Source organism: Martes martes (genome assembly GCF_963455335.1).
Source record: "Martes martes genome assembly, chromosome: 3".
Classification (NCBI taxonomy): Eukaryota; Metazoa; Chordata; class Mammalia; order Carnivora; family Mustelidae; genus Martes; species Martes martes.
In genome coordinates this window covers 62249821-62262399 of record NC_137890.1, presented here as the reverse complement: position 1 = coordinate 62262399, position 12579 = coordinate 62249821, and the positions used below count along the sequence as shown (strand labels likewise).

The 12579-nt window shown below is 44.9% G+C and overlaps 1 protein-coding gene across 1 annotated transcript in view; it reads right to left on the bottom strand.

Moving 5' to 3' along the window:
- Positions 1-239, bottom strand: part of LOC308339383 (mitochondrial ornithine transporter 1) — a 77131-nt gene extending 76892 nt beyond the window's left edge. Inside the window, exon 1 of the mRNA XM_080797985.1 lies at positions 221-239. The gene's annotated coding sequence lies outside the window, so the exon portion shown is untranslated. The remainder of the gene's footprint in view (positions 1-220) is intronic.
- Positions 240-12579: the final 12340 nt, after the last annotated feature.

Genomic DNA, 12579 nt, shown 5'->3' with positions numbered 1-12579 from the left:
ACACACTTATTCCTGTCCCCCGACAGGTCCCGGGCAAGCCCACCACTCACGTCTGCCACTTCTCGCGCTCTCTCTGCACGCGCCGCCCGCATGCCCTGCACTTTCAGGGCAAGCAAACTTCCACAGTCGCCCCCTCATGTGCCCCACCACGACCTCGGGTGGAGGCAGGGGTCCCCGCGCCCCCCCTCCCTGTCCAGCCTTGCGCCCCGAGGCCACTCACCTTCCAGCCCGCCGAGCTGTTGCTGTCACCCTTATCCTTGAAGTAGGGCACGCTCTTGACCATCCACTCGTAGATCTGCGACAGCGTGAGCCGCTTCTCCCCTGAGCTCTCGATGGCCTTGGTGATGAGGTCGGCGTAGGACAGGTTGCCCCACGCGTTGCGGGGGGACCAGCTGCTCTTTCGCGGCTGTCCGGCGAGCGGCCCGGCGGCGGCTGGGGGCACCGGCGGGTGCTGAGACAGCGGCCCGGGCGGCGGAGGCTGCGGCGGCGCCGGGTGCAGGCAGCCCGCCTCCGGGCTCTGGAAGTCCCCGCACAGACCCCCGGAGCCGGGCGCCTGCGGGAAGTCCCCGGGCTCCTCCAGCAGGTCAGGTTGCTCATGAAGTCGGCGTTGACAGCGGCCGCAGAGGCCGAGGGCAGGCCCGCGGCGGCGTCGGGGTTCGCGGCCGCGCCGCCCGACGGCGCCGGGCTGGAGGTGGCCGAGTTGGACTGGCTAAACTCCGGCCTGGGCAGCGGCCAGGTGCACGAGCGCGGCCGCGGCAGCGGCGCGAAGTCCGGGTCGATCTCCACCACCTGGGGCGCTTCGGCCATGGTGTCCCCCACCCCTCCCCCAGCCGCGGGAGAGCCAAGGGGTCTAGCGCACCACACGGGGCCGAGGGGGGGGGGGTGCGAAGAGCCGGTCCGAGATTTGGGGGGGCGAGGTCCGTGCCTCGAGCCGACGAAAACCGGGAGGAAGGCGCGGCGGAGTGGAAGCGCGAGCCCAGAACTTAACTTCGCGGGTCCATCAACATCTAGGCTCTTCCAGGTCCGCTGCACGGGCAAGACTGCAGGCCAGAGTCACCGGGCCGGACAGCGGTCGGCGTCGTACTCCTGCTGACAGGGCCCGCAGACAGAAGGACGGACGGACGCAGCGGGCCGCTCGCTCTCCCCGCGGCGCGACCGCGGCGCTGCTGCCTGTTGAATGTGGCGGGGGCGGCGGCGGCGGCGGCTGCAGCGACTACGCTGCCGCCCGACTTACGGGATCTGCCGCCGCCCCCCCGCCCGCGGCGGCGCGTGCGCCGGCCCGCCCCTGACGGACAGCGCGCGCGACCAATGAGCGCGCGGCGCCGCCGCCCAGGCAGCCAGTGGTCGCCCGCCTGGGCGGGGGCCGGTTTTCCACCGGGAGGCGGCAGTGGTTTGGTGGGGGGTAGTGGGGTGTTTTTCTCTTTCACACTCTCTCTCTCTCTCTCTCTCTCTCTCTCTCCTCTCTCTCTCTCTTTTTTTTTTTTTGGATCTTTGTTATTATTTTCTGGTAATTCTCAAGTGTTTCTGTGAGTCTCTCGCCCTCTCAGTGTTTTGATTGCTAGGAGGCAAACCAAGCGTGGAGGCGGCGGCGACACTTTGTTTACTACTGAGGAGCAAAGCCGAGTACTCGGGAAGCTCGAGTGGAACGAGTCTCTTGCTTCCCCTCGACCTCCGCTCGGGGCCCAGAGTGGGGAGGGGCGGGGGCCGGGGAACCGCTCCTCCCTCCTCAGGCGCTAGGTGTGCGGCGGAGGCGGCCTCGCGGAATTCTACTCAATCGCCCCCCCTTCTCAGCTCCACCCACGATTTTTTTGCGGAGAAACGTGGGGAAGTCGGTGGGTTTTGTATTTGTTTTTTGTTCTCTTTCTCTGCGATCTGTCAAGTTCTACAGCCCCCCACGCGGGCTGCACAGCAAACCGCCCCCCCCCCCGCACCTGGGTCCCGGCGGTGGAGTCCGCGCGGTGGCCGCCCTCCCTAAGCCCCCGAGCCCGGAACCCACCTATCCGCACCCCTAAGCTGAGCCTCTGCGGTTCCCTCTCGCCGGGGGCCAGGCGTCCAGCCCACCAGCTGGGTTCACTCCATTCTTGACCTAAAAGGCTAGAAATGAGGAAAAGAGGACTCAGCGCGGGCCGAAGACAATCCTATTTCACACGCACACCCAGACTCAAAAGCATCCTAGACCTCATGCCCTCTGTGGGAACATCTTCCCCTCGGCGGGAACCTCAGACTCTAATAATCCAGGGGCGGCGGGGAAGGGATCAGAGAAGAGCATGTAGACAGAACCTTGTCACTTTATTACTTACCCCTAATACACTTGCACTATTTGCTTGTTATTTCCTTGCTGTCGAGGATGGAAGTGGCAAGGTGTCGAGAAGTAAAAGCGCCCGAAGGGTAAGACGAAAGCCTTGGGGCTCAGCCCTTCCCCAAACCCAGGTTCCAATAAACTGTTTGCCTCGAGTGTCAGTAAACCCCTCACCCACCCCACCCCACGTTTTTCCATCTGGGCTCCAGGTCCTGTCGAGATCAGTGGGGCCAAAGGTAGGAAGACAATGGTCCTTGTGTGTTAGGAAGCAAAAGAAGCAGTTCTCAAGAAACAGGGTTTTTTTGTTTGTTTGTTTTGGTTTGATTTTTTAGGAGGAATATGGAAGGCATTTCCTTTCATAGGGATGGGATCACTCAGGTTGGAAGATTGACAGAGTCTTAAATATCTTGTCCAAAATGACGGCTCAGTGGATTAAGCCTCTGCCTTCCGCTGGGGTCATGGTCTTAGGGTCATGGGATGGAGTCTGATTTTGGGCTTTCTGCTAGACAGGGAGCCTGCTTCCCGCTCTCCCTCTGCCTGCCTCTTTGCCTACTTGTGATCTCTCTCTCTGTCAAATAAATAAATAAAGTCTTTAAAAAAAAGAAAGAAAGAAAGAAAAGCAAAATGACAGCTCCCGATTACTTTAAAAATCCCCTTTTCCTTACAGGTTTAATTCGTCAATTAAAAAAAGTGGTGTCTAGGGGCACCTGGGTGGCTCAGTGGTTTAAGCCTCTGCCTTCAGCTCTGGTCATGATCTCAGGGTCCTGGGATCGAGCCCCGCATCTGGCTCTCTGCTCAGCAGGGAGCCTGCTTCCCCCCCCCTCCCCTGCCTGCTTCCCCCTCTCTCTGCCTGATTCTCTGCCTACTTGTGATCTCTCTCTCTGTTGAATAAATAAATAAATAAATCTAAAAAAAAAAAAAGTGGTGTCTAAAGAAACTTGGGCCTCCTTTACAAAAGTTTGAAAGGACTTAGAGATTTATTTCTTCCTTTACATTCTCACTATCATCTCCCTAGTTCAGACCCCCATTTCTTCATAATCCACTTATCGCAAGAGCTTCCCACGGATAATGGGGGCTTGGGGGAGAAGGTCGTGAGCCTGATGGATGAAGGATAGGGTTAGTTCCCACCCTCCTCCACTTGTGGTCTCTGTATCTACTATCAAACTTGGACAGTTTGGGCCTCCTCTGCCAGCCGCTAGGGGACCTCAGTAACCCAGATGATGAGCTCAGAGGAAGGAGGTTAATGTGGAACTGTTGATACCCTCAACCTCGCCAATCAAGCTCGGCAGAGGCAGCCCCCATTCAGATGGCCGCACCCTGCAAATAGGCGGTGCCCTAGTGGATCATTCTTGGCAAAGGAAACCAGCTGCAAATTTGGTTTTGCCTTCCTTTCAATTCCGGTTTTTCATGGCTTCAATGAAAGGACAGTACTTGGTTAAGGGAGTTTTCTTACAGAATTTCCTCAGGTCCTTGAAATCTGAGCTGTCCTGCCTAATTGTTTTAAGTGTTGTAGTTTGCTTTTCTTTGGCCTTGTTATGAAATTTGACTTGAAGTAGGCACAGAGTACCTAGAAGGCCAACGTCCCTGACACAACAGTTCCAAAAACGCTGAACGTATGTTTAAGGTGTTTCTAGCTTCCAGCTGCCTACTCTACTTACTGAACCTTAGGATGCTGGTGAGCATTTGGCCTGTTTCCAATCTTCAGCTTGCACAAGCTATTCTGTAATGAATAACCATACATAACTCATTTCGCATCTGTGTAAGTCTATACACAGGAGGAATTTCCAGAAAAGAGATCACTGGGTCAGCAGTTAAATGCATTTGCAATTTTGAGACACACTGTCATATTGCATTCCATAAGAGTTGTATCAAGCTAAACGCTAAAGATTCTTTTCGGCTAGATCCACAGAATGTTAAAATCGAAAGTAGACAGAGATCACCTTGGTGGCCTCCTTTAATTTCTCCATAAGGAAATCGAAGCACAGAGAAGCTGATTTGCCCAACGTCACACAGAAGCGAGTGCAGCTGCCGTGGCTGGAATTTTCTGCTTTCCCATCAATAATCGCTTCAAAACACAAACAGAAAATAAGAAATATCTGCTATTCCTATATAGTGATAACCACTCTAATATTATATAGTATATTTCCTTCCAGGCCACCACACAGATTTTAGTAATTTTAGTTGGATGAACTCCACTGAACTAATCGAAGTTTGGATTTGGGAGACTGAAAAAGCAGACACAAAAAAGATGAAAGCGACAGTAAGAAAATGAAAGAAAAAAGATTACAAAAGAAGTGATTTGGGTTTTTTTAGTCAAGAATACAAACGTTTTCTCTCTTTAAAGGATGCCAAAGTATTTAGATTGGCACTTGCTCTGCTTAAGAGAAAAAAGTTCATTTCTTTAGTATTTTTTGTGGTAGCTGTTTGCTTGGAAGGCTGATTCTAATGATTATCGCTTACTAGCTGGTGCATATATCCCAAATGGGAAGAAAAATGTTTCATGTCAGGTAAGAACAATTAAACTGAAAGAGGAAATTTATCTTCACAGAGTCCATCTCACAAACCTATATGGTGTTCTTTCCTCTGCCTGGTTTTTGGAGTGGTTATCACACCACCCTTGACAGGAAGACTGAGGGATGATTCCTTTCCATCAGTTCCTTGGCAGAAACTTCTGCATTTGCCCCTCACTACCAGTATACCGATCTCTGGTTTAAGTTCTTACTTGTCAAAATAGGTAACTTAAGTCCAACTTGTTTAATTTATTAATTTTTTTAAGGTTTTACCCATTTATGGGGCGCCTGGGTGGCTCAGTGGGTTAAAGCCTCTGCCTTCGGCTCAGGTCATGATCCCAGGGTCCTAGTATCAAGCCCCGCATGGGGCTCTCTGCTCAGCGGGGAGCCTGCTTCCTTCTCTCTCTCTCTCTCTCTGCCTGCCTCTCTGCCTGCTTGTGATCTCTGTCTGTCAAATAAATAAATAAAATCTTAAAAAAAAAAAAAAAGATTTTACCCACTTATTTGACAGAGATCACAAGTAGGCAGAGAGGAGGAAGCAGGCTCCCTGCTGAGCAGAGAGCCCCACACGGGGCTTAATCCCAGGATCCTGGGATCATGATCTGAGCCAAAGGCAGAGGCTTTAACCCACTGAGCCACCCAGGCTCCCCCTTAACTCCAATTTAATGAGTAAGTGAAAAGTCTGGACGTATATTTTTCAGTTATGACACTTCGCTTCATACTTTGCCTTCCCTTTCCCTAACAACTGCCCATTTCTGATATTCTGTCTGAATTATTATGAGGTACTGCTATCAGCCTAAATTGGCCTTTCTTTACTTTGCCCCTAGAAAATAATCTGAAAAACTACAGCTTCAGGTTCTTAAGCCAATATCTGGAAACCTGACATATTAAGTGGTAGCTCTAGCAATAGTAGAAGGAGTCACTCATTTTTCTTGAGGGATAAGTTCCTTTTGGTTTGGTTATCCTTTCAACAAAAATGTATAGAGCACCTGTTATACATATGCCAGGTATTGTGCTTCTCAGGGTACTTAGTTTTGATGGCAAATTGCTTGAGTTCACAAATGACTTTTTTTTTTTTTTACTTTCCTGTATATGATTTTGATGTCAGAGTTAGGATGATGATACTCTTATTTTTTATTCATTTATTTATTTATTTGACAGAAAGACAGAGGCAGGGAGAGAGGAAACACAAGCAGGGAGAGTGGGAGAGGGAGAAGCAGGCTTCCCACTGAGCAGAGAGCCAAATGTAGGACTCGATCCCAGGACTCGGGGATCATGACATGAGCTGAGGGCAGAGACCCAAGGACTGAACCACCCTGGCGCCCCGGGGCCAGTGATACTCTTAAATAACCAATGCATATTAACAATATTTATTTGGAGGAATCACACACACACACACACACACACACACACACAGAGCATTTGGTACAAAAAATGCTAAGTCAGGAAAAAACTGGAATATTACCAATTTTGAAGAAAAATGATAAGGTGAAGTAGAAAAGCTAAATAAATGTGCAATTCACAGGCATTGGGAGTATGAGCTCTGGCTACCAGCCCTTGGAGTTTAGATGATCTTGCTTCAGATGGACAAAAGACACAAACTACATTAGTTTATTTGCCTATCGCAAAGAAAGCCAATGCTTACTAATCTGTAACTGGAGAGAGAGGCATTGGGCCAGTCATGAACCAGATGATCAATATTTTCAGTTACAAAGAGCCAATTTTTTTTAAAGATTTTATTTATTTATTTGACAGACAGAGATCACACGAAGGCAGAGAGGCAGGCGGGGGTGGGGGAGGCAGGTGGGGGTGGGGGAGGCAGGCTCCCCACTAAGCAGAGAGCCTGATGTGGGGCTTGATCCCAGGACCCTGAGATCATGACCTGAGCCGAAGGCAGAGGCTTAACCCATTGAGCCACCAAGGCACCCCAGCAAAGAGCCAACGTTTGTCTCCTTCCACAAATTCTGTTCCCTCACTTGAAGTGTTAGTAAGAGACTGCTTGTGGGTCTCTACAGGAATACTGAAATATATTTGTAGGTAATTCAAATGACCAACAATAGAGAATGGTTAAATAAATAATGACTTATCTGTAAGGTAGAAACTTAGGGGATCATTTCAAATAAAGTGGACAAAGCATTTGTAACGACATTGCAACGATGCTGATGATAACAATATTTAAAAGATTAGAAGGTACTCCTGTCAGCTAAAAATGTTAGCAGTTGTATCTGGGTGATGGATTTATAGGTGATCATTACTGGTCTAACACAAACTCTTCCTTTTACAGGTCAGAAAACAGAGACACTAAGAACTTAAATAACTGGCCCAAGGCTGTACAGTTAATGAAGCACTGGGAGCAGAATGCGGACGTATTAACATTCGGGCCATAACTGAGGTCTATCGCATTGCTTCTCATGACAGTACCTTTCCTAACTGGGACTTTCAGACTACTTGATGACATTCAACCTACTTTATTTTATTTATTTACTTATTTCGAATCAACTTTTTTTTTTTTTTTTTAAGTAAGCTCTATGCCCAATGTGGGGCTTGAACTGACCACCCAGAGATCAAGAGTTGCATGCTTTACCAACTGAGCCAACTGCCCCTCAAATTCAACCTGTTTTAAACACTAGGTCTTTATCTTTGAGACTATAAAATAACTCTCCCAAACTCCAAACTGTACGAATGTTACCATTAAAATTTTTTCTGACATGAAGAACTCATGGAATTGCCATAAAATTCATGGATGGCACATGAAATCCCAAATTCTTTGAATGTCACAAATCTCAATTTTGCATCCCTGCTTAAACACTATGTGTTTTCACTATTTTATTTCTGTTTCATGTCATATTAAAACTCTGAACATGCTTCCAAAAAAGGGGGGACATATGTATTAAATAAGAAAATGCTGCCATGTAGAGCACAGATGGTAGTACATTTTTGGCAGAAAGGAAGTTTAACGAGGCATTTTACTTATTTACTTGGAAAACTAATATGTATGAATGTTCAAGTTAAGCAGTAAGAATTAATTGCTGTTTTACAACAATTTTTTTTCCCAAATCCCTATTTCCATACCATTAGTAAGGAAAGGGAGTCAAATGTGATTGGAAAGCAACCCCCAAGAGAGTTGCGACAGCAATAAAAGAATGAAGAAGAAACTGTTTGCATTTTATGGTAAATAACCATGTTGCTTGTCATTGGTTGATAAAAATCAATAACAAGAGGTAATGACTGTGTAGAGTACATGTGCTTTTAATGATACGTATAGTCACCGACTGTGTCAGTTACGGTGTGAAAACAGGAGGTAAGAGTTTTATCAAATTTCAGATTTGGCTGACTCACAGGGCCCACCCATATGCAAAGTAGGCTGTGCCAAAGAGTAAACATAGATGGATAGTGAATATTTCTGCAGGAAATCAGGTTTCTATTTGGTGGTAAATACAGCCTTTTAAAACACACTGAAATATCCTATATTCTAAGGTTTAACATTTAAAAATGGAATTTCTAATTAGCTGATCGCTGATGTCATGCTGGAGGAAAAATTGATTTGTCTCATAGGATGCCATGTGTGCTTTAAATAATTTTGTGTTTGAACAACAAACTAAAAACAGAACATTTGACAGCTATATTGCATGCCTGCACTCTGGAAGAACCCAACCTGGAAAAACTCTTTTCACAGTCCAAGACTAGGCTTGGTGAATTCCCTTCCTCCTGTTTTTCAGATTTATATATGATCTGAAACAAGATGTTACATAAATTGACAAATGTAAGTATATACTTCTTATTTCAAAATGTTTTTAGTTATAAACCATAGGTCACTATTTACCCAGAATCAAACATATACGTGAAAGTTATTTTCTTTGTGCCCCAGGATTAATAAAAACAACTATTTTTTCAACTATTATGGACTAAGCATTTTATGGCTATCATCTGAATTAGCCCTCAAACCACCCAAATAAGGTAGGAGATAGTATGATTCGCATTTTACAGAAATTGAAACTGAGGTACAAAGACCTAAGCAATTGACCCAAGGGCTTACCTTACAAGTTTATCCACTTATGGGCAGACTTGAGCCTACCATTATCAAAATCCAGAGTTTGTCTCCTGTTCAACACTAACTTTCTGCCTCCATAAAATGTTGGAGTTTTTAAAAAGAGAAATAGAAATTAACCAGCGATTAATTCGATGATTCCGGTTTTTTTTTCCCCCAGAAAATTGACTTTTGGACTTTTTCTGGTGGTGGTGGGGGGGGTTACCTGCAGCCGGCTCTGCCTGAAACCAGTTTAGTTTATGTTAAAGAAGAAGCCTAGAGATAGACCATAAATAACAATAATAATGCTGATATTTGCATTTGTATAACGCAAATGATGTGGGGGATGTCAAGCCATTAACACTTGCTTATTTGAACCAACCATATACAATAAGAGCAACCTGCCCTTCTGGAATGGTTGGCTTATCTGAACTCTTTCCACAGCTCGTTGTATGCTGAAGAAAAGCACACGAAGACAAATTGAACGGCTAGCTTGAGCTCTCTCCCCACCAAAGTTTATTGGCATTGGATTTTTACCTAAAAGCCTTCCTTCATATGAGTTTCAGAAGCTTGGGGTTAGATAAGAACACATTTACAGTTCAAGGAGGCCTTACTCCTATAGTATTTAAAACCCAGCTCTATTGCTGAACCTGCTGGGGGCTGGTGAGAGCCTTCAGGTCTCCTTTCTGGAGACAATAAACAAAATTACAAGTCAAACAAATAAAATCCTTGGGTTCCCTTCTATTTTAAAGTCAACCTCAAAAGGAATCGGAAGGTGCTACCTCTGCTATCAGACACATTTTTAAAGCACCTTTAGAAAACGACTGTGGAGGAGCACCTGGGTGGCTCAGAGGGTTAAGCCTCTGCCTTCGGCTCAGGTCATGATCCCGGGGTCTTGGGATCGAGTCCTGCATCGGGCTCTCTGCTCAGCAGGGAGCCTGCGTCCCTCTCTCCCTCTGCCTGCTTCTCTGCCTATTTGTGATTTCTGTCTGTCAAATAAATAAAATCTTAAAAAAAAGAAAATGACTGTGGAAATGTACAGGGGCATATCTTCATCCCCCCAGTTCTCTTCAGCTAAGGGTTTAGGGTGTGTTCTCTTGCACACCCTTGACTCACAACCCAAGGAAGTATAGGCAACCTCTACAAACCACAGACTACCGGTCAGTATTAGTTAAAAGAACTTATCTGTGGCTACCTTCCTTTCAGCCAGGAACCATTTCAATTGCCAATGAATCACAAAAGGGAAAATCACTCCTCAGTGCTTTCTAATCTCCAGGAGATGGCCGCATTTTAGTCACCCACTGAACTGTCCCAATCCATCCAGTCGCTGTAGGAGTCTGCAAGTTTGAAGAAGGCCAGCCTTTGTGTGATAATCAAGTTAGGTCAGTCAATCATCCAAATATATCATCTCTTTTCTTTAATAGCCATATATCTGAGTTTTGGTCTGAGTTTTCACTTTTCATTATAGACAGGGCCGTATGAGAAGGCTGACAGGGCCTGGGGAAACATTTCAGGGGGAGCAAGGAGCAGAATGCCTCCTCTTGAATCGGAAAGCCGACCCCACTGTGTCCCTGGGGTTGTTTCCAGCCAGGGCTTGAGGGAGTAGGAAACCGCAGAGACATGGATTTGACAGCCTTTTTATCAAGAATGCCGCCCTGATGTTTGTTGGCCCTACATGCAAAATATGATAAAGGGAAATCACCAATGGATCTTCCAAGAAAAGCTGAAAATCAACAAGGCATGATCAACTAGGAGCTCTTTTCTTCCCTATGCAATGTTCAATTTATTCTGCATTATGAATTTTTATCTTGGTATGACTTGCCACCTACATACCTCAATAAGGTATTATAAGGATTAAAATAATGTCTTAAAACGCTTTGAAGCAGGGATGAAATGTTTGTTCTTTGACATTGGTACAACCTCGTGGGTAGGTTTTTGTTACGCTATGAATTACTTTAAGGAAGGTAAACATATGATTTCTAAATCACTAAATCCTACCATGGCTCCTTCGTATTCAAGCGTTATGAACATCGCTTGCCAATTCCAGCTGATTCTTTGTGAATTCAGAAGTAATGTGTGTAATATCCATGGAATATCATAGCAAGCATTTAGGAGAAGTCTCAAATTAGGGATCTTTACTACCTATCAATGGCCTATGGCAGTACATAAAAAGGACTTGAGAATTCTAAACCTTTGATCCACCTTTTCATATGGTCTGATAATATCAAAACTTTGCTATAAAGACCTTAAAAATCCTATTATTCTTGACAGTCTCAATAGACTATTAAAAAGCAGTTAAAAATAAAGTTAGCTGACTCATTCGCGGAGTTTAGTTGATGATGTTACTGGCAGCTTCAACTTCAACAGATAATGTTATCACAGAAGGCAGTCCAACTTAACAATAGAGAAAATTTCTCTAAAATAATTTCAACAGAGAACTGATACAATGTATTCTTTGGTTTTCTGTGGTTCTTTAGGGTAAAATTCTTTTTTTTTTTTTAAGATTTTATTTATTTATTTGACAGACAGAGATCACAAGTAGGCAGAGAGGCAGGCAGAGAGAGAGGGGGAAGCAGGCTCCCTGTGGAGCAGAGAGCCTGATGGATGCGGGGCTAGATCCCAGGACCCTGAGATCATGACCTGAGCCGAAGGCAGAGGCTTAACCCATTGAGCCACCCAGGCACCCTAGGGTAAAATTCTTAAAAATGAAACCCACTCAGACATTCCAACATATTTTATAACAGGTAGATGTGCTTCTAAGAAACATAGAAACTGAAGACAAGTGACTTTCTCATGAAGAGAAAACAAACAAACAAAAAAATCCTACAAAATTACCTCTCTCAAAAAAAGAAAAGGAATCCTACAGAACAAGAGTGACATTTAAGTATTCTACTTAATGGAATACTTAAGTATCTACTTAATTCTACTTAAATGGAAATAGAATATAGCGGCTTCTAAGTCCTGGATTTTTTTTTTTTTTTTGGATTTTTTTTTTGTAAGGTATGATTTTTTTTTTAAGACTATTTACATAGTTTATTGAGGAAGGAGTCAGTAGCTTAACTCTAATATTCACTTTTAAAATTAAAAAGGACTCATGTCTGTTCATGTAGACAAATTATTTCTAACAAGAAACACCACCTGTATTATGAGATTTTGCAGTTATTCCTAGATAAGTTATTCTTGGCAGCTGTGCTGTAAAATCACGTGTCAATGTGTGTGTGTGTGTACTAGTGTGTGTGCGCACGCACGTTCCTATGTGTACACACCAGGATTCTATTAAAAGATCACAAATCGCCACCTTATTTTTACAGTCCAATGAAAACTTACAGCAAATGTAGTCACTAATAAAAGTTGATGAGAACCATGGAAACCTCTTAACTTAGAAATCAGGTGGACCTGAAAGACAAAAAAAAAATTTTTTTTGAGAAAATTAAGCAGTCAAGGTAAGAATGTTACCCCAAAACATTTAAAGATGTGGACGTTTTTTATTAGCAAGGGCCTTTGCTAATAAATTCTTATGGTCATAATGGAAAAATTATTTTTAAATGGGTCATGATGGAGGAATTATTAAAATAGTAATTTTAATACCCCAGGTAGGGGTGCCTGGCTGGCTCAATGGTTTAAGTGTGCAATTCTTAACCTCGGGGTTGTGAGTTTGAGCCCCATGATAGGTATAGAGATTGCTTAAAAATAAAATCTTTTAAAAAATAGTAATAATGGGTAAAGCACTCTCCCTTATCTCT